The following is a 25328-nucleotide window of genomic DNA, read 5'->3' as shown; positions in this document are numbered from 1 at the left end:
ACGGTCGGCTGTGGAATAGCCTGGACTCGAACTCGCGACGTCCAGGCAAAAGAGCGCATCCTGCACTCTAGCGAGTGCTTTTTGCTGGATGCGCCACTCGGGAGCCCCAGTGATATCATTATTGTGCATGGCACTGACATTGCTGTAATGGATGAGGCAGTGATATCATTATTGTGCATGGCACTGACATTGCTGTAATGGATGAGGCAGTGATATAATTATTCTGCATGGCACTGACATTGCTGTAATGGATGAGGGGGTGATATCATTCTTGTGCATGGCACTGACATTGCTGTAATGGATGAGACGGTGATATCATTATTGTGCATGGCACATTGTTGTATTGGATGAGGCAGTGATATAATTATTGTGCATGGCACATTGCTGTAATGGATGAGGCGGTGATATCATTATTGTGCATGGCACATTGCTGTAATGGATGAGGCAGTGTTATCATTATTGTGCATGGCACATTGCTGTAATGGATGAGGCGGTGTTATCTTTATTGTGCATGGCACATTGCTGTAATGGATGAGGTGGTGATATCATTATTGTGCATGGCACATTGCTGTAGTGGATGAGGCGGTGATATCATTATTGTGCATGGCACTGACATTGCTGTAATGGATGAGACGGTGATATCATTATTGTTCATGGCACATTGCTGTAATGGATGATACAGTGATATCATTATTGTGCATGGCACATTGCTGTAATGGATGAGACGGTGATATCATTATTGTTCATGGCACATTGCTGTAATGGATGAGGCAGTGATATAATTATTCTGCATGGCACTGACATTGCTGTAATGGATGAGGCGGTGATATCATTATTGTGCATGGCACTGACATTGCTGTAATGGATGAGACAGTGATATCATTATTGTGCATGGCACATTGCTGTAATGGATGAGGCGGTGATATCATTATTGTGCATGGCACTGACATTGTTGTAATGGATGAGGCAGTGATATCATTATTGTTTTTGTTTTTTGTTTTTTAACTTAGTCGTTGCCAATTAGTTTTTATTATTTTCTCCCCAAATTGAAATGCCCAATTGTTTTTTAGGCTCAGCTCACCGCTACCACCCCTGCGCTGACTTGGGAGGGGTGAAGATGAACACACGCTGTCCTCCGAAGCGTGTGCTGTCAGCCGCCCGCTTCTTTACACGCTGCAGACTCACCGTGCAGCTGCCTCAGCGCTACAGAGTCGGAGGACAATGCAGCTCTGGGCAGCTTACAGGCAAGCCCGCAGGCGCCCGGCCAGACTACAGGGGTCGCTGGTGCGTGCTGAGCCGAGGACACCCTGGCCGACCTAACCCTCCCTCTCCCCGGGCGACGCTCGGCCAATTGAGCGCCGCCCCCTGGAAGCTCCCATCAACGGTCGGCTGTGGAATAGCCTGGACTCGAACTCGCGACGTCCAGGCAATAGAGCGCATCCTGCACTCTAGCGAGTGCTTTTTGCTGGATGCGCCACTCGGGAGCCCCACTGATATTATTATTGTGCATGGCACTGACATTGCTGTAATGGATGAGGCAGTGATATAATTATTGTGCATGGCACTGACATTGCTGTAATGGATGAGGCAGTGATATAATTATTCTGCATGGCACTGACATTGCTGTAATGGATGAGGGGGTGATATCATTATTGTGCATGGCACTGACATTGCTGTAATGGATGAGGCAGTGATATCATTATTGTTTTTTTTGTTTGTTTTTTTAACTTATTCGTTGCCAATTAGTTTTCATTATTTTCTGCCCAATTTGAAATGCCCAATTATATTTTAGGTTCAGCTCACCGCTACCACCCCTGCGCTGACTTGGGAGGGGCGACGATGAACACACGCTGTCCTCCGAAGCGTGTGCTGTCATCCGCCCTCTTCTTTACACTCTGCAGACTCACCGTGCAGCTGCCTCAGAGCTACAGCGTCGGAGGACAATGCAGCTCTGGGCAGCTTACAGGGAAGTCCGCAGGCGCCCAGCCAGACTACAGGGGTCGCTGGTGCGTGGTGAGCCGAGGACACCCTGGCCGACCTAACCCTCCCTCCCCCCGGGCGACGCTCGGCCAATTGAGCACTGCCCCCAGGAAGCTCCCGTTCACGGTCGGCTGTGGAATAGCCTGGACTCTAACTCGCGACGTCCGGCTATAGAGCGCATCCTGCACTCTAGCGAGTGCTTTTTACTGGATGTGCCACTCGGGAGCCCCAGTGATATCATTATTGTGCATGGCACTGACATTGCTGTAATGGATGAGGCAGTGATATCATTATTGTGCATGGCACATTGCTGTAATGGATGAGGCAGTGATATCATTATTGTGCATGGCACTGACATTGCTGTAATGGATGAGGCAGTGATATAATTATTGTGCTTGGCACTGACATTGCTGTAATGGATGAGACAGTGATATCATTATTGTGCATGGCACATTGCTGTAATGGATGAGGCGGTGATATCATTATTGTGCATGGCACATTGCTGTAATGGATGAGGCGGTGTTATCTTTATTGTGCATGGCACTGACATTGCTGTAATGGATGAGACGGTGATATCATTATTGTGCATGGCACTGACATTGCTGTAATGGATGAGACAGTGATATCATTATTGTGCATGGCAGATTGCTGTAATGGATGAGGCGGTGAAATCATTATTGTGCATGACACTGACATTGCTGTAATGGATGAGGCGGTGATATCATTATTGTGCATGGCACATTGCTGTAATGGAGGGTGATATCATTATTGTGCATGGCACTGACATTGTTGTAATGGATGAGGCAGTGATATCATTATTGTTTTTGTTTTTTGTTTTTTAACTTAGTCGTTGCCAATTAGTTTTTATTATTTTCTCCCCAAATTGAAATGCCCAATTGTTTTTTAGGCTCAGCTCACCGCTACCACCCCTGCGCTGACTTGGGAGGGGTGAAGATGAACACACGCTGTCCTCCGAAGCGTGTGCTGTCAGCCGCCCGCTTCTTTACACGCTGCAGACTCACCGTGCAGCTGCCTCAGAGCTACAGAGTCGGAGGACAATGCAGCTCTGGGCAGCTTACAGGCAAGCCCGCAGGCGCCCGGCCAGACTACAGGGGTCGCTGGTGCGTGCTGAGCCGAGGACACCCTGGCCGACCTAACCCTCCCTCCCCCCGGGCGACGCTCGGCCAATTGAGCGCCGCCCCCTGGAAGCTCCCATCCACGGTCGGCTGTGGAATAGCCTGGACTCGAACTCGCGACGTCCAGGCAAAAGAGCGCATCCTGCACTCTAGCGAGTGCTTTTTGCTGGATGCGCCACTCGGGAGCCCCAGTGATATCATTATTGTGCATGGCACTGACATTGCTGTAATGGATGAGGCAGTGATATCATTATTGTGCATGGCACTGACATTGCTGTAATGGATGAGGCAGTGATATAATTATTCTGCATGGCACTGACATTGCTGTAATGGATGAGGGGGTGATATCATTCTTGTGCATGGCACTGACATTGCTGTAATGGATGAGACGGTGATATCATTATTGTGCATGGCACATTGTTGTATTGGATGAGGCAGTGATATAATTATTGTGCATGGCACATTGCTGTAATGGATGAGGCGGTGATATCATTATTGTGCATGGCACATTGCTGTAATGGATGAGGCAGTGTTATCATTATTGTGCATGGCACATTGCTGTAATGGATGAGGCGGTGTTATCTTTATTGTGCATGGCACATTGCTGTAATGGATGAGGTGGTGATATCATTATTGTGCATGGCACATTGCTGTAGTGGATGAGGCGGTGATATCATTATTGTGCATGGCACTGACATTGCTGTAATGGATGAGACGGTGATATCATTATTGTTCATGGCACATTGCTGTAATGGATGAGGCAGTGATATCATTATTGTGGATGGCACATTGCTGTAATGGATGAGGCGGTGATATCATTATTGTGCATGGCACTGACTTTGCTGTAATGGATGATACAGTGATATCATTATTGTGCATGGCACATTGCTGTAATGGATGAGACGGTGATATCATTATTGTTCATGGCACATTGCTGTAATGGATGAGGCAGTGATATAATTATTCTGCATGGCACTGACATTGCTGTAATGGATGAGGCGGTGATATCATTATTGTGCATGGCACTGACATTGCTGTAATGGATGAGACAGTGATATCATTATTGTGCATGGCACATTGCTGTAATGGATGAGGCGGTGATATCATTATTGTGCATGGCACTGACATTGTTGTAATGGATGAGGCAGTGATATCATTATTGTTTTTGTTTTTTGTTTTTTAACTTAGTCGTTGCCAATTAGTTTTTATTATTTTCTCCCCAAATTGAAATGCCCAATTGTTTTTTAGGCTCAGCTCACCGCTACCACCCCTGCGCTGACTTGGGAGGGGCGACGATGAACACACGCTGTCCTCCGAAGCGTGTGCTGTCATCCGCCCTCTTCTTTACACTCTGCAGACTCACCGTGCAGCTGCCTCAGAGCTACAGCGTCGGAGGACAATGCAGCTCTGGGCAGCTTACAGGGAAGTCCGCAGGCGCCCAGCCAGACTACAGGGGTCGCTGGTGCGTGGTGAGCCGAGGACACCCTGGCCGACCTAACCCTCCCTCCCCCCGGGCGACGCTCGGCCAATTGAGCACTGCCCCCAGGAAGCTCCCGTTCACGGTCGGCTGTGGAATAGCCTGGACTCTAACTCGCGACGTCCGGCTATAGAGCGCATCCTGCACTCTAGCGAGTGCTTTTTACTGGATGTGCCACTCGGGAGCCCCAGTGATATCATTATTGTGCATGGCACTGACATTGCTGTAATGGATGAGGCAGTGATATCATTATTGTGCATGGCACATTGCTGTAATGGATGAGGCAGTGATATCATTATTGTGCATGGCACTGACATTGCTGTAATGGATGAGGCAGTGATATAATTATTGTGCTTGGCACTGACATTGCTGTAATGGATGAGACAGTGATATCATTATTGTGCATGGCACATTGCTGTAATGGATGAGGCGGTGATATCATTATTGTGCATGGCACATTGCTGTAATGGATGAGGCGGTGTTATCTTTATTGTGCATGGCACTGACATTGCTGTAATGGATGAGACGGTGATATCATTATTGTGCATGGCACTGACATTGCTGTAATGGATGAGACAGTGATATCATTATTGTGCATGGCAGATTGCTGTAATGGATGAGGCGGTGAAATCATTATTGTGCATGACACTGACATTGCTGTAATGGATGAGGCGGTGATATCATTATTGTGCATGGCACATTGCTGTAATGGAGGGTGATATCATTATTGTGCATGGCACTGACATTGTTGTAATGGATGAGGCAGTGATATCATTATTGTTTTTGTTTTTTGTTTTTTAACTTAGTCGTTGCCAATTAGTTTTTATTATTTTCTCCCCAAATTGAAATGCCCAATTGTTTTTTAGGCTCAGCTCACCGCTACCACCCCTGCGCTGACTTGGGAGGGGTGAAGATGAACACACGCTGTCCTCCGAAGCGTGTGCTGTCAGCCGCCCGCTTCTTTACACGCTGCAGACTCACCGTGCAGCTGCCTCAGAGCTACAGAGTCGGAGGACAATGCAGCTCTGGGCAGCTTACAGGCAAGCCCGCAGGCGCCCGGCCAGACTACAGGGGTCGCTGGTGCGTGCTGAGCCGAGGACACCCTGGCCGACCTAACCCTCCCTCCCCCCGGGCGACGCTCGGCCAATTGAGCGCCGCCCCCTGGAAGCTCCCATCCACGGTCGGCTGTGGAATAGCCTGGACTCGAACTCGCGACGTCCAGGCAAAAGAGCGCATCCTGCACTCTAGCGAGTGCTTTTTGCTGGATGCGCCACTCGGGAGCCCCAGTGATATCATTATTGTGCATGGCACTGACATTGCTGTAATGGATGAGGCAGTGATATCATTATTGTGCATGGCACTGACATTGCTGTAATGGATGAGGCAGTGATATAATTATTCTGCATGGCACTGACATTGCTGTAATGGATGAGGGGGTGATATCATTCTTGTGCATGGCACTGACATTGCTGTAATGGATGAGACGGTGATATCATTATTGTGCATGGCACATTGTTGTATTGGATGAGGCAGTGATATAATTATTGTGCATGGCACATTGCTGTAATGGATGAGGCGGTGATATCATTATTGTGCATGGCACATTGCTGTAATGGATGAGGCAGTGTTATCATTATTGTGCATGGCACATTGCTGTAATGGATGAGGCGGTGTTATCTTTATTGTGCATGGCACATTGCTGTAATGGATGAGGTGGTGATATCATTATTGTGCATGGCACATTGCTGTAGTGGATGAGGCGGTGATATCATTATTGTGCATGGCACTGACATTGCTGTAATGGATGAGACGGTGATATCATTATTGTTCATGGCACATTGCTGTAATGGATGAGGCAGTGATATCATTATTGTGGATGGCACATTGCTGTAATGGATGAGGCGGTGATATCATTATTGTGCATGGCACTGACTTTGCTGTAATGGATGATACAGTGATATCATTATTGTGCATGGCACATTGCTGTAATGGATGAGACGGTGATATCATTATTGTTCATGGCACATTGCTGTAATGGATGAGGCAGTGATATAATTATTCTGCATGGCACTGACATTGCTGTAATGGATGAGGCGGTGATATCATTATTGTGCATGGCACTGACATTGCTGTAATGGATGAGACAGTGATATCATTATTGTGCATGGCACATTGCTGTAATGGATGAGGCGGTGATATCATTATTGTGCATGGCACTGACATTGTTGTAATGGATGAGGCAGTGATATCATTATTGTTTTTGTTTTTTGTTTTTTAACTTAGTCGTTGCCAATTAGTTTTTATTATTTTCTCCCCAAATTGAAATGCCCAATTGTTTTTTAGGCTCAGCTCACCGCTACCACCCCTGCGCTGACTTGGGAGGGGCGACGATGAACACACGCTGTCCTCCGAAGCGTGTGCTGTCATCCGCCCTCTTCTTTACACTCTGCAGACTCACCGTGCAGCTGCCTCAGAGCTACAGCGTCGGAGGACAATGCAGCTCTGGGCAGCTTACAGGGAAGTCCGCAGGCGCCCAGCCAGACTACAGGGGTCGCTGGTGCGTGGTGAGCCGAGGACACCCTGGCCGACCTAACCCTCCCTCCCCCCGGGCGACGCTCGGCCAATTGAGCACTGCCCCCAGGAAGCTCCCGTTCACGGTCGGCTGTGGAATAGCCTGGACTCTAACTCGCGACGTCCGGCTATAGAGCGCATCCTGCACTCTAGCGAGTGCTTTTTACTGGATGTGCCACTCGGGAGCCCCAGTGATATCATTATTGTGCATGGCACTGACATTGCTGTAATGGATGAGGCAGTGATATCATTATTGTGCATGGCACATTGCTGTAATGGATGAGGCAGTGATATCATTATTGTGCATGGCACTGACATTGCTGTAATGGATGAGGCAGTGATATAATTATTGTGCTTGGCACTGACATTGCTGTAATGGATGAGACAGTGATATCATTATTGTGCATGGCACATTGCTGTAATAGATGAGGCGGTGATATCATTATTGTGCATGGCACATTGCTGTAATGGATGAGGCGGTGTTATCTTTATTGTGCATGGCACTGACATTGCTGTAATGGATGAGACGGTGATATCATTATTGTGCATGGCACTGACATTGCTGTAATGGATGAGACAGTGATATCATTATTGTGCATGGCAGATTGCTGTAATGGATGAGGCGGTGAAATCATTATTGTGCATGACACTGACATTGCTGTAATGGATGAGGCGGTGATATCATTATTGTGCATGGCACATTGCTGTAATGGAGGGTGATATCATTATTGTGCATGGCACTGACATTGTTGTAATGGATGAGGCAGTGATATCATTATTGTTTTTGTTTTTTGTTTTTTAACTTAGTCGTTGCCAATTAGTTTTTATTATTTTCTCCCCAAATTGAAATGCCCAATTGTTTTTTAGGCTCAGCTCACCGCTACCACCCCTGCGCTGACTTGGGAGGGGTGAAGATGAACACACGCTGTCCTCCGAAGCGTGTGCTGTCAGCCGCCCGCTTCTTTACACGCTGCAGACTCACCGTGCAGCTGCCTCAGAGCTACAGAGTCGGAGGACAATGCAGCTCTGGGCAGCTTACAGGCAAGCCCGCAGGCGCCCGGCCAGACTACAGGGGTCGCTGGTGCGTGCTGAGCCGAGGACACCCTGGCCGACCTAACCCTCCCTCCCCCCGGGCGACGCTCGGCCAATTGAGCGCCGCCCCCTGGAAGCTCCCATCCACGGTCGGCTGTGGAATAGCCTGGACTCGAACTCGCGACGTCCAGGCAAAAGAGCGCATCCTGCACTCTAGCGAGTGCTTTTTGCTGGATGCGCCACTCGGGAGCCCAAGTGATATCATTATTGTGCATGGCACTGACATTGCTGTAATGGATGAGGCAGTGATATCATTATTGTGCATGGCACTGACATTGCTGTAATGGATGAGGCAGTGATATAATTATTCTGCATGGCACTGACATTGCTGTAATGGATGAGGGGGTGATATCATTCTTGTGCATGGCACTGACATTGCTGTAATGGATGAGACGGTGATATCATTATTGTGCATGGCACATTGTTGTATTGGATGAGGCAGTGATATAATTATTGTGCATGGCACATTGCTGTAATGGATGAGGCGGTGATATCATTATTGTGCATGGCACATTGCTGTAATGGATGAGGCAGTGTTATCATTATTGTGCATGGCACATTGCTGTAATGGATGAGGCGGTGTTATCTTTATTGTGCATGGCACATTGCTGTAATGGATGAGGTGGTGATATCATTATTGTGCATGGCACATTGCTGTAGTGGATGAGGCGGTGATATCATTATTGTGCATGGCACTGACATTGCTGTAATGGATGAGACGGTGATATCATTATTGTGCATGGCACATTGCTGTAATGGATGAGGCAGTGATATCATTATTGTGCATGGCACATTGCTGTAATGGATGAGGCGGTGATATCATTATTGTGCATGGCACTGACTTTGCTGTAATGGATGATACAGTGATATCATTATTGTGCATGGCACATTGCTGTAATGGATGAGACGGTGATATCATTATTGTTCATGGCACATTGCTGTAATGGATGAGGCAGTGATATAATTATTCTGCATGGCACTGACATTGCTGTAATGGATGAGGCGGTGATATCATTATTGTGCATGGCACTGACATTGCTGTAATGGATGAGACAGTGATATCATTATTGTGCATGGCACATTGCTGTAATGGATGAGGCGGTGATATCATTATTGTGCATGGCACTGACATTGTTGTAATGGATGAGGCAGTGATATCATTATTGTTTTTGTTTTTTGTTTTTTAACTTAGTCGTTGCCAATTAGTTTTTATTATTTTCTCCCCAAATTGAAATGCCCAATTGTTTTTTAGGCTCAGCTCACCGCTACCACCCCTGCGCTGACTTGGGAGGGGTGAAGATGAACACACGCTGTCCTCCGAAGCATGTGCTGTCAGCCGCCCGCTTCTTTACACGCTGCAGACTCACCGTGCAGCTGCCTCAGAGCTACAGAGTCGGAGGACAATGCAGCTCTGGGCAGCTTACAGGCAAGCCCGCAGGCGCCCGGCCAGACTACAGGGGTCGCTGGTGCGTGCTGAGCCGAGGACACCCTGGCCGACCTAACCCTCCCTCTCCCCGGGCGACGCTCGGCCAATTGAGCGCCGCCCCCTGGAAGCTCCCATCAACGGTCGGCTGTGGAATAGCCTGGACTCGAACTCGCGACGTCCAGGCAATAGAGCGCATCCTGCACTCTAGCGAGTGCTTTTTGCTGGATGCGCCACTCGGGAGCCCCACTGATATTATTATTGTGCATGGCACTGACATTGCTGTAATGGATGAGGCAGTGATATAATTATTGTGCATGGCACTGACATTGCTGTAATGGATGAGGCAGTGATATAATTATTCTGCATGGCACTGACATTGCTGTAATGGATGAGGGGGTGATATCATTATTGTGCATGGCACTGACATTGCTGTAATGGATGAGGCAGTGATATCATTATTGTTTTTTTTGTTTGTTTTTTTAACTTATTCGTTGCCAATTAGTTTTCATTATTTTCTGCCCAATTTGAAATGCCCAATTATATTTTAGGTTCAGCTCACCGCTACCACCCCTGCGCTGACTTGGGAGGGGCGACGATGAACACACGCTGTCCTCCGAAGCGTGTGCTGTCATCCGCCCTCTTCTTTACACTCTGCAGACTCACCGTGCAGCTGCCTCAGAGCTACAGCGTCGGAGGACAATGCAGCTCTGGGCAGCTTACAGGGAAGTCCGCAGGCGCCCAGCCAGACTACAGGGGTCGCTGGTGCGTGGTGAGCCGAGGACACCCTGGCCGACCTAACCCTCCCTCCCCCCGGGCGACGCTCGGCCAATTGAGCACTGCCCCCAGGAAGCTCCCGTTCACGGTCGGCTGTGGAATAGCCTGGACTCTAACTCGCGACGTCCGGCTATAAAGCGCATCCTGCACTCTAGCGAGTGCTTTTTACTGGATGTGCCACTCGGGAGCCCCAGTGATATCATTATTGTGCATGGCACTGACATTGCTGTAATGGATGAGGCAGTGATATCATTATTGTGCATGGCACATTGCTGTAATGGATGAGGCAGTGATATCATTATTGTGCATGGCACTGACATTGCTGTAATGGATGAGGCAGTGATATAATTATTGTGCTTGGCACTGACATTGCTGTAATGGATGAGACAGTGATATCATTATTGTGCAAGGCACATTGCTGTAATGGATGAGGCGGTGATATCATTATTGTGCATGGCACATTGCTGTAATGGATGAGGCGGTGTTATCTTTATTGTGCATGGCACTGACATTGCTGTAATGGATGAGACGGTGATATCATTATTGTGCATGGCACTGACATTGCTGTAATGGATGAGACAGTGATATCATTATTGTGCATGGCAGATTGCTGTAATGGATGAGGCGGTGAAATCATTATTGTGCATGACACTGACATTGCTGTAATGGATGAGGCGGTGATATCATTATTGTGCATGGCACATTGCTGTAATGGAGGGTGATATCATTATTGTGCATGGCACTGACATTGTTGTAATGGATGAGGCAGTGATATCATTATTGTTTTTGTTTTTTGTTTTTTAACTTAGTCGTTGCCAATTAGTTTTTATTATTTTCTCCCCAAATTGAAATGCCCAATTGTTTTTTAGGCTCAGCTCACCGCTACCACCCCTGCGCTGACTTGGGAGGGGTGAAGATGAACACACGCTGTCCTCCGAAGCGTGTGCTGTCAGCCGCCCGCTTCTTTACACGCTGCAGACTCACCGTGCAGCTGCCTCAGAGCTACAGAGTCGGAGGACAATGCAGCTCTGGGCAGCTTACAGGCAAGCCCGCAGGCGCCCGGCCAGACTACAGGGGTCGCTGGTGCGTGCTGAGCCGAGGACACCCTGGCCGACCTAACCCTCCCTCCCCCCGGGCGACGCTCGGCCAATTGAGCGCCGCCCCCTGGAAGCTCCCATCCACGGTCGGCTGTGGAATAGCCTGGACTCGAACTCGCGACGTCCAGGCAAAAGAGCGCATCCTGCACTCTAGCGAGTGCTTTTTGCTGGATGCGCCACTCGGGAGCCCCAGTGATATCATTATTGTGCATGGCACTGACATTGCTGTAATGGATGAGGCAGTGATATCATTATTGTGCATGGCACTGACATTGCTGTAATGGATGAGGCAGTGATATAATTATTCTGCATGGCACTGACATTGCTGTAATGGATGAGGGGGTGATATCATTCTTGTGCATGGCACTGACATTGCTGTAATGGATGAGACGGTGATATCATTATTGTGCATGGCACATTGTTGTATTGGATGAGGCAGTGATATAATTATTGTGCATGGCACATTGCTGTAATGGATGAGGCGGTGATATCATTATTGTGCATGGCACATTGCTGTAATGGATGAGGCAGTGTTATCATTATTGTGCATGGCACATTGCTGTAATGGATGAGGCGGTGTTATCTTTATTGTGCATGGCACATTGCTGTAATGGATGAGGTGGTGATATCATTATTGTGCATGGCACATTGCTGTAGTGGATGAGGCGGTGATATCATTATTGTGCATGGCACTGACATTGCTGTAATGGATGAGACGGTGATATCATTATTGTTCATGGCACATTGCTGTAATGGATGAGGCAGTGATATCATTATTGTGCATGGCACATTGCTGTAATGGATGAGGCGGTGATATCATTATTGTGCATGGCACTGACTTTGCTGTAATGGATGATACAGTGATATCATTATTGTGCATGGCACATTGCTGTAATGGATGAGACGGTGATATCATTATTGTTCATGGCACATTGCTGTAATGGATGAGGCAGTGATATAATTATTCTGCATGGCACTGACATTGCTGTAATGGATGAGGCGGTGATATCATTATTGTGCATGGCACTGACATTGCTGTAATGGATGAGACAGTGATATCATTATTGTGCATGGCACATTGCTGTAATGGATGAGGCGGTGATATCATTATTGTGCATGGCACTGACATTGTTGTAATGGATGAGGCAGTGATATCATTATTGTTTTTGTTTTTTGTTTTTTAACTTAGTCGTTGCCAATTAGTTTTTATTATTTTCTGCCCAATTTGAAATGCCCAATTATATTTTAGGTTCAGCTCACCGCTACCACCCCTGCGCTGACTTGGGAGGGGCGACGATGAACACACGCTGTCCTCCGAAGCGTGTGCTGTCATCCGCCCTCTTCTTTACACTCTGCAGACTCACCGTGCAGCTGCCTCAGAGCTACAGCGTCGGAGGACAATGCAGCTCTGGGCAGCTTACAGGGAAGTCCGCAGGCGCCCAGCCAGACTACAGGGGTCGCTGGTGCGTGGTGAGCCGAGGACACCCTGGCCGACCTAACCCTCCCTCCCCCCGGGCGACGCTCGGCCAATTGAGCACTGCCCCCAGGAAGCTCCCGTTCACGGTCGGCTGTGGAATAGCCGACTCTAACTCGCGACGTCCGGCTATAAAGCGCATCCTGCACTCTAGCGAGTGCTTTTTACTGGATGTGCCACTCGGGAGCCCCAGTGATATCATTATTGTGCATGGCACTGACATTGCTGTAATGGATGAGGCAGTGATATCATTATTGTGCATGGCACATTGCTGTAATGGATGAGGCAGTGATATCATTATTGTGCATGGCACTGACATTGCTGTAATGGATGAGGCAGTGATATAATTATTGTGCTTGGCACTGACATTGCTGTAATGGATGAGACAGTGATATCATTATTGTGCAAGGCACATTGCTGTAATGGATGAGGCGGTGATATCATTATTGTGCATGGCACATTGCTGTAATGGATGAGGCGGTGTTATCTTTATTGTGCATGGCACTGACATTGCTGTAATGGATGAGACGGTGATATCATTATTGTGCATGGCACTGACATTGCTGTAATGGATGAGACAGTGATATCATTATTGTGCATGGCAGATTGCTGTAATGGATGAGGCGGTGAAATGATTATTGTGCATGACACTGACATTGCTGTAATGGATGAGGCGGTGATATCATTATTGTGCATGGCACATTGCTGTAATGGAGGGTGATATCATTATTGTGCATGGCACTGACATTGTTGTAATGGATGAGGCAGTGATATCATTATTGTTTTTGTTTTTTGTTTTTTAACTTAGTCGTTGCCAATTAGTTTTTATTATTTTCTCCCCAAATTGAAATGCCCAATTGTTTTTTAGGCTCAGCTCACCGCTACCACCCCTGCGCTGACTTGGGAGGGGTGAAGATGAACACACGCTGTCCTCCGAAGCGTGTGCTGTCAGCCGCCCGCTTCTTTACACGCTGCAGACTCACCGTGCAGCTGCCTCAGAGCTACAGAGTCGGAGGACAATGCAGCTCTGGGCAGCTTACAGGCAAGCCCGCAGGCGCCCGGCCAGACTACAGGGGTCGCTGGTGCGTGCTGAGCCGAGGACACCCTGGCCGACCTAACCCTCCCTCCCCCCGGGCGACGCTCGGCCAATTGAGCGCCGCCCCCTGGAAGCTCCCATCCACGGTCGGCTGTGGAATAGCCTGGACTCGAACTCGCGACGTCCAGGCAAAAGAGCGCATCCTGCACTCTAGCGAGTGCTTTTTGCTGGATGCGCCACTCGGGAGCCCCAGTGATATCATTATTGTGCATGGCACTGACATTGCTGTAATGGATGAGGCAGTGATATCATTATTGTGCATGGCACTGACATTGCTGTAATGGATGAGGCAGTGATATAATTATTCTGCATGGCACTGACATTGCTGTAATGGATGAGGGGGTGATATCATTCTTGTGCATGGCACTGACATTGCTGTAATGGATGAGACGGTGATATCATTATTGTGCATGGCACATTGTTGTATTGGATGAGGCAGTGATATAATTATTGTGCATGGCACATTGCTGTAATGGATGAGGCGGTGATATCAATATTGTGCATGGCACATTGCTGTAATGGATGAGACGGTGATATCATTATTGTGCATGGCACATTGTTGTATTGGATGAGGCAGTGATATAATTATTGTGCATGGCACATTGCTGTAATGGATGAGGCGGTGATATCATTATTGTGCATGGCACATTGCTGTAATGGATGAGGCGGTGTTATCTTTATTGTGCATGGCACATTGCTGTAATGGATGAGGTGGTGATATCATTATTGTGCATGGCACATTGCTGTAGTGGATGAGGCGGTGATATCATTATTGTGCATGGCACTGACATTGCTGTAATGGATGAGACGGTGATATCATTATTGTTCATGGCACATTGCTGTAATGGATGAGGCAGTGATATCATTATTGTGCATGGCACATTGCTGTAATGGATGAGGCGGTGATATCATTATTGTGCATGGCACTGACTTTGCTGTAATGGATGATACAGTGATATCATTATTGTGCATGGCACATTGCTGTAATGGATGAGACGGTGATATCATTATTGTTCATGGCACATTGCTGTAATGGATGAGGCAGTGATATAATTATTCTGCATGGCACTGACATTGCTGTAATGGATGAGGCGGTGATATCATTATTGTGCATGGCACTGACATTGCTGTAATGGATGAGACAGTGATATCATTATTGTGCATGGCACATTGCTGTAATGGATGAGGCGGTGATATCATTATTGTGCATGGCACTGACATTGTTGTAATGGATGAGGCAGTGATCATTATTGTTTTTGTTTTTTGTTTTTTAACTTAGTCGTTGCCAATTAGTTTTTATTATTTTCTCCCCAAATTGAAATGCCCAATTGTTTTTTAGACTCAGCTCACCGCTACCACCCCTGCGCTGACTTGGGAGGGGTGAAGATGAACACACGCTGTCCTCCGAAGCGTGTGCTGTCAGCCGCCCGTTTCTTTACACGCTGCAGACTCACGGTGCAGCTGCCTCAGAGCTACAGCGTCGGAGGACAATGCAGCTCTGGGCAGCTTACAGGGAAGTCCGCAGGCGCCCGGCCAGACTACAGGGGTCGCTGGTGCGTGGTGAGCCGAGGACACCCTGGCCGACCTAACCCTCCCTCCCCCCGGGCGACGCTCGGCCAATTGAGCACTGCCCCCAGGAAGCACCCGTCCACGGTCGGCTGTGGAATAGCCTGGACTCTAACTCGCGACGTCCAGGCTATAGAGCGCATCCTGCACTCTAGCGAGTGCTTTTTACTGGATGTGCCACTCGGGAGCCCCAGTGATATCATTATTGTGCATGGCACTGACATTGCTGTAATGGATGAGGCAGTGATATCATTATTGTGCATGGCACATTGCTGTAATGGATAAGGCGGTGTTATCTTTATTGTGCATGGCACATTGCTGTAATGGATGAGGCAGTGATATCATTATTGTGCATGGCACATTGCTGTAATGGATGAGGCGGTGATTTCATTATTGTGCATGGCACTGACATTGCTGTAATGGATGAGGTGGTGATATCATTATTGTGCATGGCACATTGCTGTAATGGATGAGGCAGTGATATAATTATTGTGCATGGCACATTGCTGTAGTGGATGAGGTGGTGACATCATTATTGTGCATGGCATTGACATTGCTGTAATGGATGAGACGGTGATATCATTATTGTGCATGTCACATTGCTGTAATGGATGAGGCAGTGATATCATTATTGTGCATGGCACATTGCTGTAACGGATGAGGCGGTGATATCATTATTGTGCATGGCACTGACATTGCTGTAATGGATGAGGGGGGTGATATCATTATTGTGCATGGCACATTGCTGTAATGGATGAGGGGGTGATATTATTGTGCATGGCACTGACATTGCTGTAATGGATGAGGTGGTGATATCATTATTGTGCATGGCACTGACATTGCTGTAATGGATGAGGTGGTGATATCATTATTGTGCATGGCACATTGCTGTAATGGATGAGGTTGTGATATCATTAGTGTGCATGGCACATTGCTGTAATGGATGAGGTGGTGATATCATTATTGTGCATGGCACATTGCTGTAATGGATGAGGGGGTGATATTATTGTGCATGGCACTGACATTGCTGTAATGGATGAGGTGGTGATATCATTATTGTGCATGGCACTGACATTGCTGTAATGGATGAGGTGGTGATATCATTATTGTGCATGGCACATTGCTGTAATGGATGAGGTTGTGATATCATTAGTGTGCATGGCACATTGCTGTAATGGATGAGGCGGTGATATCATTATTGTGCATGGCACTGACATTGCTGTAATGGATGAGACAGTGATATCATTATTGTGCATGGCACTGACATTGCTGTAATGGATGAGACGGTGATATCATAATTGTGCATGGCACTGACATTGCTGTTATGGATGAGACAGTGATATCATTATTTTGCATGGCACATTGCTGTAATGCATGAGGCAGTGATATCATTATTGTGCATGTTACATTGCTGTAGTGGATGAGGTGGTGATATCATTATTGTGCATGGCACATTGCTGTAATGGATGAGGTGGTGATATCATTATTGTGCATGGCACTGACATTGCTGTAATGGAGAGACGGTGATATCATTATTGTGCATGGCACATTGCTGTAATGGATGAGGCAGTGATATCATTATTGTGCATGGCACATTGCTGTAATGGATGAGGTGGTGATATCATTATTGTGCATGGCACATTGCTGTAGTGGATGAGGTTGTGATATCATTATTGTGCATGGCACATTGCTGTAATGGATGAGGCGGTGATATCATTATTGTGCATGGCACATTGCTGTAATGGATGAGGGGGTGATATTATTGTGCATGGCACTGACATTGCTGTAATGGATGAGGTGGTGATATCATTATTGTGCATGGCACATTGCTGTAATGGATGAGGTGGTGATATCATTATTGTGCATGGCACATTGCTGTAATGGATGAGGGGGTGATATTATTGTGCATGGCACTGACATTGCTGTAATGGATGAGTTGGTGATATCATTATTGTGCATGGCACTGACATTGCTGTAATGGATGAGGTGGTGCATGGCACATTGCTGTAATGGATGAGGTTGTGATATCATTAGTGTGCATGGCACATTGCTGTAATGGATGAGGCGGTGATATCATTATTGTGCATGGCACTGACATTGCTGTAATGGATGAGGGGGTGATATCATTATTGTGCATGGCACATTGCTGTAATGGATGAGGTGGTGATATCATTATTGTGCATGGCACATTGCTGTAATGGATGAGGGGGTGATATTACTGTGCATGGCATTGACATTGCTGTAATGGATGAGGCAGTGATATCATTATTGTGCATGGCACTGACATTGCTGTAATGGATGAGGCAGTGATATCATTATTGTGTATGGCACATTGCTGTAATGGATGAGGTGGTGATATCATTATTGTGCATGGCACTGACATTGCTGTAATGGATGAGGTGGTGATATCATTATTGTGCATGGCACATTGCTGTAATGGATGAGGTTGTGATATCATTAGTGTGCATGGCACATTGCTGTAATGGATGAGGCGGTGATATCATTATTGTGCATGGCACATTGCTGTAATGGATGAGGTGGTGATATCATTATTGTGCATGGCACATTGCTGTAATGGATGAGGGGGTGATATTATTGTGCATGGCATTGACATTGCTGTAATGGATGAGGCAGTGATATCATTATTGTGCATGGCACTGACATTGCTGTAATGGAGAGACGGTGATATCATTATTGTGCATGGCACATTGCTGTAATGGATGAGGCAGTGATATCATTATTGTGCATGGCACATTGCTGTAATGGATGAGGTGGTGATATCATTATTGTGCATGGCACATTGCTGTAGTGGATGAGGTTGTGATATCATTATTGTGCATGGCACATTGCTGTAATGGATGAGGCAGTGATATCATTATTGTGCATGGCACATTGCTGTAATGGATGAGGGGGTGATATTATTGTGCATGGCACTGACATTGCTGTAATGGATGAGGTGGTGATATCATTATTGTGCATGGCACTGACATTGCTGTAATGGATGAGGTGGTGATATCATTATTGTGCATGGCACATTGCTGTAGTGGATGAGGTGGTGACATCATTATTGTGCATGGCATTGACATTGCTGTAATGGATGAGACCGTGATATCATTATTGTGCATGTCACATTGCTGTAATGGATGAGGCAGTGATATCATTATTGTGCATGGCACTGACATTGCTGTAATGGATGAGGTGGTGATATCATTATTGTGCATGGCACTGAAATTGCTGTAATGGATGAGGCAGTAATATTATTGTGCATGGCACATTGCTGTAATGGATGAGACGGTGATATCATTATTGTGCATGGTTGTGACAGGTAGCTGAGTGGGTATGTTAGGACAGGCGTAATGTGGTGTAAATCAAGAGACTCCAGTCCGTTATGCCGTTAAGCGCCTTGGTTTTATTTTGCCACACAAAGAAAACCAACAATAATGACGCCAGGATACACAGCAATGTGTAACCTGCTAAACTAATAATTATAATAATGCCGGGATACACAGCGATGTGTAAACCGACTAAACAAAGGGAAAAAGGGGTTGCAGTCCCAAAAATAAACAAACAACAAAAACCAATCCGTCTTCCTCTTGTGATCCAAAACACGGGGGGGGGGGGGGGGGGGGTAATAACCCAGCACTTCCGGGTTGTCGCTCCTGCGGCGTACTCCCGGAGCGTCCCGTTAGTGCTCTTAAAATACAAAGTGCAGAAGGGTTAGCACACAAATCCAAAATAGCAAAGAACCTGCTATCCAAATCCCTTCCTCTGTTTCTCTGCTCGGTTTCTCTCTCTCTCTCTCTCTCTCTCTCTCTCTCTCTCTCTCTCTCTCTCTCTCTCTCTCTCTCTCTCTCTCTCACGCACTGTACCTTGCCAGAAGGAAAAGAGCCCCGGGCCACGCCCCCTTTTGTACGCTCCGTCCCGCTCCCATTGGGCAGCGTGGGTTGATGACGTTGCGCACCGTGGCTCTGCCTGTTCCTCCTCTCCACAGCCCTCACCGGTCGGAAGGGAGATCTAAAACAAGAATTCATTCTCTCTTTGTCACATATCCCACCGCTCAGAGTGGAGCCGAAGGAACACTCAGCCAAACCTACCATCCCCATTACTCCCCCCTCCCGGGAAAAATAATCCGCGTTTTGGTGATCTTTCCCCGCACGATGCACCATATGATACATATAAGGCTGCAATGCCAAATACCACCGAGTTATTCGAGCATTGCTATCCTTCATAGTGCTTAACCATCTGAGTGGGGCGTGGTCCGTGACCAGATCAAATGAATGTCCCAGTAAGTAATATCTGAGGGAGTGAGTTGCCCATTTAATGGCTAAACACTCCTTTTCCACAACCGAGTAGTTGCGCTCCCGAGGAAGCATTTTTTTGCTGATGTAGAGAATGGGGTGTTCCACCCCGTTAACTTTCTGGGACAAGACCGCCCCCAAACCAACCTCTGACGCGTCGGTATGGAGGAGGAATCTCTTGCTAAAGTCTGGTGCTATCAGCGCAGGAGCCTGGCATAGTTTTTGTTTAATGGTCTCAAACGCCCCCTGACACTCTTCTGACCACTTGATTAAATTTGGCGCACATTTCTTAGTGAGGTCCACCAGGGGATTGACCACGGTGGCATACTCGGGGATAAAGCGGCGATAATAACCAGCCAATCCCAATAGTGACCTCACCTGGGACTTGGTCTTGGGGACAGCTGCATCCACCAAAGCCTGGACTTGGTGGCTACAGGTTTCACCCGTCCATTTCCCATGATAAATCCTAGATACTGCGTTTCTAATTTAGCAAACGCACATTTCCTCAGGTTAGCTGTCAGCCGGGCAGCCCTTAGAGACTGAAGGACGGCTTCAAGTCGAATTACATGCTCTCTCCAGGTGGAGCTATATATAACCACATCGTCAATATACGCTGCTGCATACTCACGATGAGGATGTAACACCTCGTCCATCAGTCTCTGAAAGGCGGCGGGCGCACCATGTAGCCCAAACGGCATGGTTTTAAAATGGAACAGCCCATCCGGAGTTGAAAATGCAGTTTTTTCACATGAATCACGGGTCAAAGGGATCTGCCAATATCTCTTCGTCAGGTCCAGAGTTGAGATGAACCTGGCCGTTCCCAGTCGGTCGAGGAGTTCGTCGATCCGAGGCATGGGGAAGGCGTCGAACTTGGCGATAGCATTGACCTTTCGAAAATCAACACAGAAGCGATTAGTGCCGTCCTTTTTGGCCACTATAACGATGGGACTGCACCACTCGCTTCTGGAAGGCTCAATGACCCCAAGTTCAAGCATCGCCCTCACCTCGTTCTGGACGCCACTCCGCCGGCTTTCTGGGATCCGGTAGGGCCTCTCCCGAACAGTGACCCCTGGCGGAGTAATAACAGCATATTTGGTAAGGTTAGTTCTGCCGGGCACATCAGAAAACACATCCCCAAATTTCCCGATCAACTTACGCAATTCTATTTGCTGATCTGGAAGTAACTGTTCCCCCATTGAAATCTGGCTGGGGCTAGGGGCCTCTATACAGGGTCCTAAGTCATCCTCCACCTCGCCTGGGGCGATGAATAAGACCTCCCTTGCCTTCCAGGGCTTTAATAAGTTGACGTGATAAATTTCTGTTTTATTACGGCGATCGGGCTGTCTAATTTCATAATTCACTACTCCTACAGCCCGTATCACCTCATATGGCCCCTGCCATTTAGCACACAGTTTCGACTCCAATGACGGAAGAAGCAGCATTACTTTATCTCCTGGCCGAAAGGTTCGAATTCGTGCATTAGTATTGTAATGCTGCTGTTGCCGATATTGAGCCGATCTAAGATTGTCTTGAGCCAATCGACCAATTAAATCGAGGCGATCCCGCAGTAGGAGCACATGCTGCACTACATTTTTAGAGGAGCCCTTGTGTTCTTCCCAACCTTCTCTCAACAGGTCGAGGATGCCCCGTGGCTGCCGGCCATACAGCTGCTCAAAGGGGGAAAATCCCGTTGAGCTCTGAGGCACCTCTCTCACTGCGAAGAGGAGATAAGGAAGAAGAGTAGCCCAATGTTTCTGCTCCTGACTTACAAACCGTCTCAACATTTGCTTCAAAGTTTGGTTAAAACATTCCACCAGTCCATCCATTTGGGGATGATAAACCGATGTCCTGATGGGACGTATTTTTAGAATTTTATACACTTGCTGTAGCGTTTTCGATAAAAAGTTCGTTCCATGATCAGTTAATATTTCTTTTGGGATCCCTACTCTAGCCATAATCTGACTTAACTCTTTCGCAATTGCAGTGGCACTAGTGGACCGCAGCGGAACTGCTTCCGGGTACCGCGTCGCATAATCCACCATTACTAATATGTGTGTGTACCCGGAATCAGAAGGCAGCACTGGCCCAACTATGTCCATTGCAACGCGTTCGAAGGGAATGGAGACAATGGGCAGTGGGACCAAAGGGGCGGGGCGCACTCGACCCGGCGCTACTCTCTGACAGTCCGGGCAGGTAGCTACATATTTCACCACCTCGGTGTAGAGCCCTGCCCAATAAAATCGAGCCAGTATCCTGTCCCTCGTCTTGTCAACACCAAGATGTCCTGCAAAGGGGACGTCATGCGCCAGCCTCATGACCTCTGGTCGACAGGACGGGGGAACCATCAACTGTTTGACAGGCTGTCCTGTGCCCGGAGCGGGGTTTACTCTATATAGCAAGTGCCCCTCTACAACGAAATGAGGATATACCAGCGCCCCAATGCCATCAACATCCTTACCCTCAATAGACCGGACCTGTTCCCAAGCGTGCACCAGTGTGGGGTCGTTGTTTTGCTCCCACACTAGGTCCGCGCTTGAGGCCCACACGTCCGGGATATCGACGGGGGCTGGAGTAGTGTCTGCCCTCGAGGGTCCAGTAACCTCGCCCGCCCGGTCACACTGTGTCCCCACCCCCTTCGATTGGCGTTTGGGACCATCAGAACCTTCCCCCGCCAGTCCCCAGCCGTGTCTCATCGATGCGCCCTCCCACTTTTCCTTCCGTCTCTCCTTACGTGTTTTCCTAGGACGGAAAAGGGGAGAAAACAGTTCGGCGTGGAAAGGAAAAACGGTACCAATGACTTCCTTTCCTCGGGAATCTGCCGTGTTTACACGTGTGGTCGAGGCTGCCGGTACTTTTAGTAAATCTTTATATTGCGGCCAGTCTCGACCCAGAATAACTGGGTGTGGTAACTTCTCGGCCACCCCCACTACTAGGTGGTGCTTTATCGGACCTACCGATAAGTATACTTTTAGAGTGGGGTATGTCGCCGTATCCCCATGGATACAGGAGATCGCCACCTGGCCTTGTGGCTGCCACGACATACCGCCAAGGAGAGCTGTTCGAATCAGAGTTTGCTCACACCCTGTGTCCACTAATGCGTGGGTACTCACATTCCCCAGCGCCACATCAACAATACACGGGCCCTCCCGACCTTTTCCCCATTTCTTACCTGTCTCAGACGCCAGGTGACACGCAGCCACATCGCATTCCATAGCGGCCGGGCAGTATCTTGCGATGTGTCTCGACTGCTGGCACCTGAAACAGATTGGAGGGGCAGAGGGTGAGGGTGGTACGTATCTGTCCCGCTGTTGGTATGTCAGCGGGGCAGGGGGAGCCATTCTACCCCAGCTGGGGGCCAACCTCTGCCTCCACGGTAAGGGGGCTGGATGACCCGACGGGGCTGGTGATTTGCTGGGTCGTGGTCCGGGAGTGAGGTTCGGTGGTGGTCCTTTAGTAGAGGAGGGAGGGGTGCAGTCCAGCAACGTGGTGCGGACGGACACGAGGGAGTCCTCAAAATTCTCCGCCAGGGCCACGGCCTGTTCCAGAGTGGTGGGATTGTGCCGGCGTATCCACGCCTGCGTCTCCGCCCCGACCACATGGCAAAATTGTTCCATTACAATGGCTTCCCCCATCTGGATCCCAGTTTTCTGGCTGGGGTTCAGCCATTGCGCCATGTGGTCGCACAATCGTTGGGCCACCACCCTGGGCCGGGTGTTTGCTGGTCGCTGGAACTCCCGGAAGCGGACTCGGTGGGTCTCCCCCGTGATATTAAGGCGGCGGAGGATAGCCTGCTTCACCAACTCGTACTGGCTGGCGTCTTCATCAGTCATGGCCCGGTATGCTGCTTGCGCTTCTCCCATCAAGCAGGGGCCAAGTTGGCTTGCCCAGTACTCCCGGGGCCATGCTGCGGTGGTAGCCAGCCGTTCGAAGGCTACGAGGTAGGCTTCGGGGTCATCCTCCGCCGTCATCTTCTGAGCCCGGGCCTTCGGGGCCACCATCACGGGGCCGGTTGCCGCCGACGTCATCCCCATCCCGACCCTTTCGATGAGGGCTGTGTACCGCTCCTCCCTCCTCCGTTCCTCAGCCTCCCTCCGGCTGTCCAACGCCTCCAGAATCGCCGATAAAGCGCCGGGGTCCATCCCACTTCTGACTCCACGTGTGACAGGTAGCTGAGTGGGTATGTTAGGAAGGGCGTAATGTGGTGTAAATCAAGAGACTCCGGTCCGTTATGCCGTTAAGCGCCTTGGTTTTATTTTGCCACACAAAGAAAACCAACAATAACGACGCCAGGATAAACAGCAATGTGTAACCTGCTAAACTAATAATTATAATAACGCCGGGATACACAGCGATGTGTAACCCGACTAAACAAAGGGAAAAGGGGTTGCAGTCCCAAAAATAAACAAACAACAAAAACCAATCCGTCTTCCTCTTGTGATCCAAAACACGGGGGGGGGGGGGGGGGGGGGGGGGTAATAACCCAGAACTTCCGGGTTGTCGCTCCTGCGGCGTACTCCTGGAGCGTCCCGTTAGTGCTCTAAAAATACAAAGTGCAGAAGGGTTAGCACACAAATCCAAAATAGCAAAGAACCTGCTATCCAAATCCCTTCCTCTGTTTCTCTGCTCGGTTTCTCTCTCTCTCTCTCTCTCTCTCTCACACACTGTACCTTGCCAGAAGGAACAGAGCCCCGGGCCACGCCCCCTTTTGTACGCTCCGTCCCGCTCCCATTGGGCAGCGTGGGCAATCGCCGTTGACCAATGCGCGATTGCCACAGCGCTCCCCGTCTGGGTTGATGACGTTGCGCACCGTGGCTCTGCCTGTTCCTCCTCTCCACAGCCCTCACCGGTCGGAAGGGAGATCTAAAACAAGAATTCATTCTCTCTTTGTCACAATGGCACATTGTTGTAATGGATGAGGCGGTGATATCATTATTGTGCATGGCACATTGCTGTAATGGATGAGGGGGTGATATCATTATTGTGCATGGCACTGACATTGCTGTAATGGATGAGACGGTGATATCATTATTGTGCATGGCACATTGCTGTAATGGATGAGGCGGTGATATCATTATTGTGCATGGCACTGACATTGCTGTAATGGATGAGGCAGTGATATCATTATTGTGCATGGCACATTGCTGTAATGGATGAGGCGGTGATATCATTATTGTGCATGGCACATTGCTGTAATGGATGAGGCGGTGATATCATTATTGTGCATGGCACTGATTGCTGTAATGGATGAGGCAGTGATATCATTATTGTGCATGGCACATTGCTGTAATGGATGAGGCGGTGATATCATTATTGTGCATGGCACATTGCTGTAATGGATGAG

Source organism: Acipenser ruthenus, chromosome 18 (genome assembly GCF_902713425.1).
Source record: "Acipenser ruthenus chromosome 18, fAciRut3.2 maternal haplotype, whole genome shotgun sequence".
Lineage (NCBI taxonomy): Eukaryota > Metazoa > Chordata > Actinopteri > Acipenseriformes > Acipenseridae > Acipenser > Acipenser ruthenus.
Note: the sequence above shows the minus strand (reverse complement) of the source record.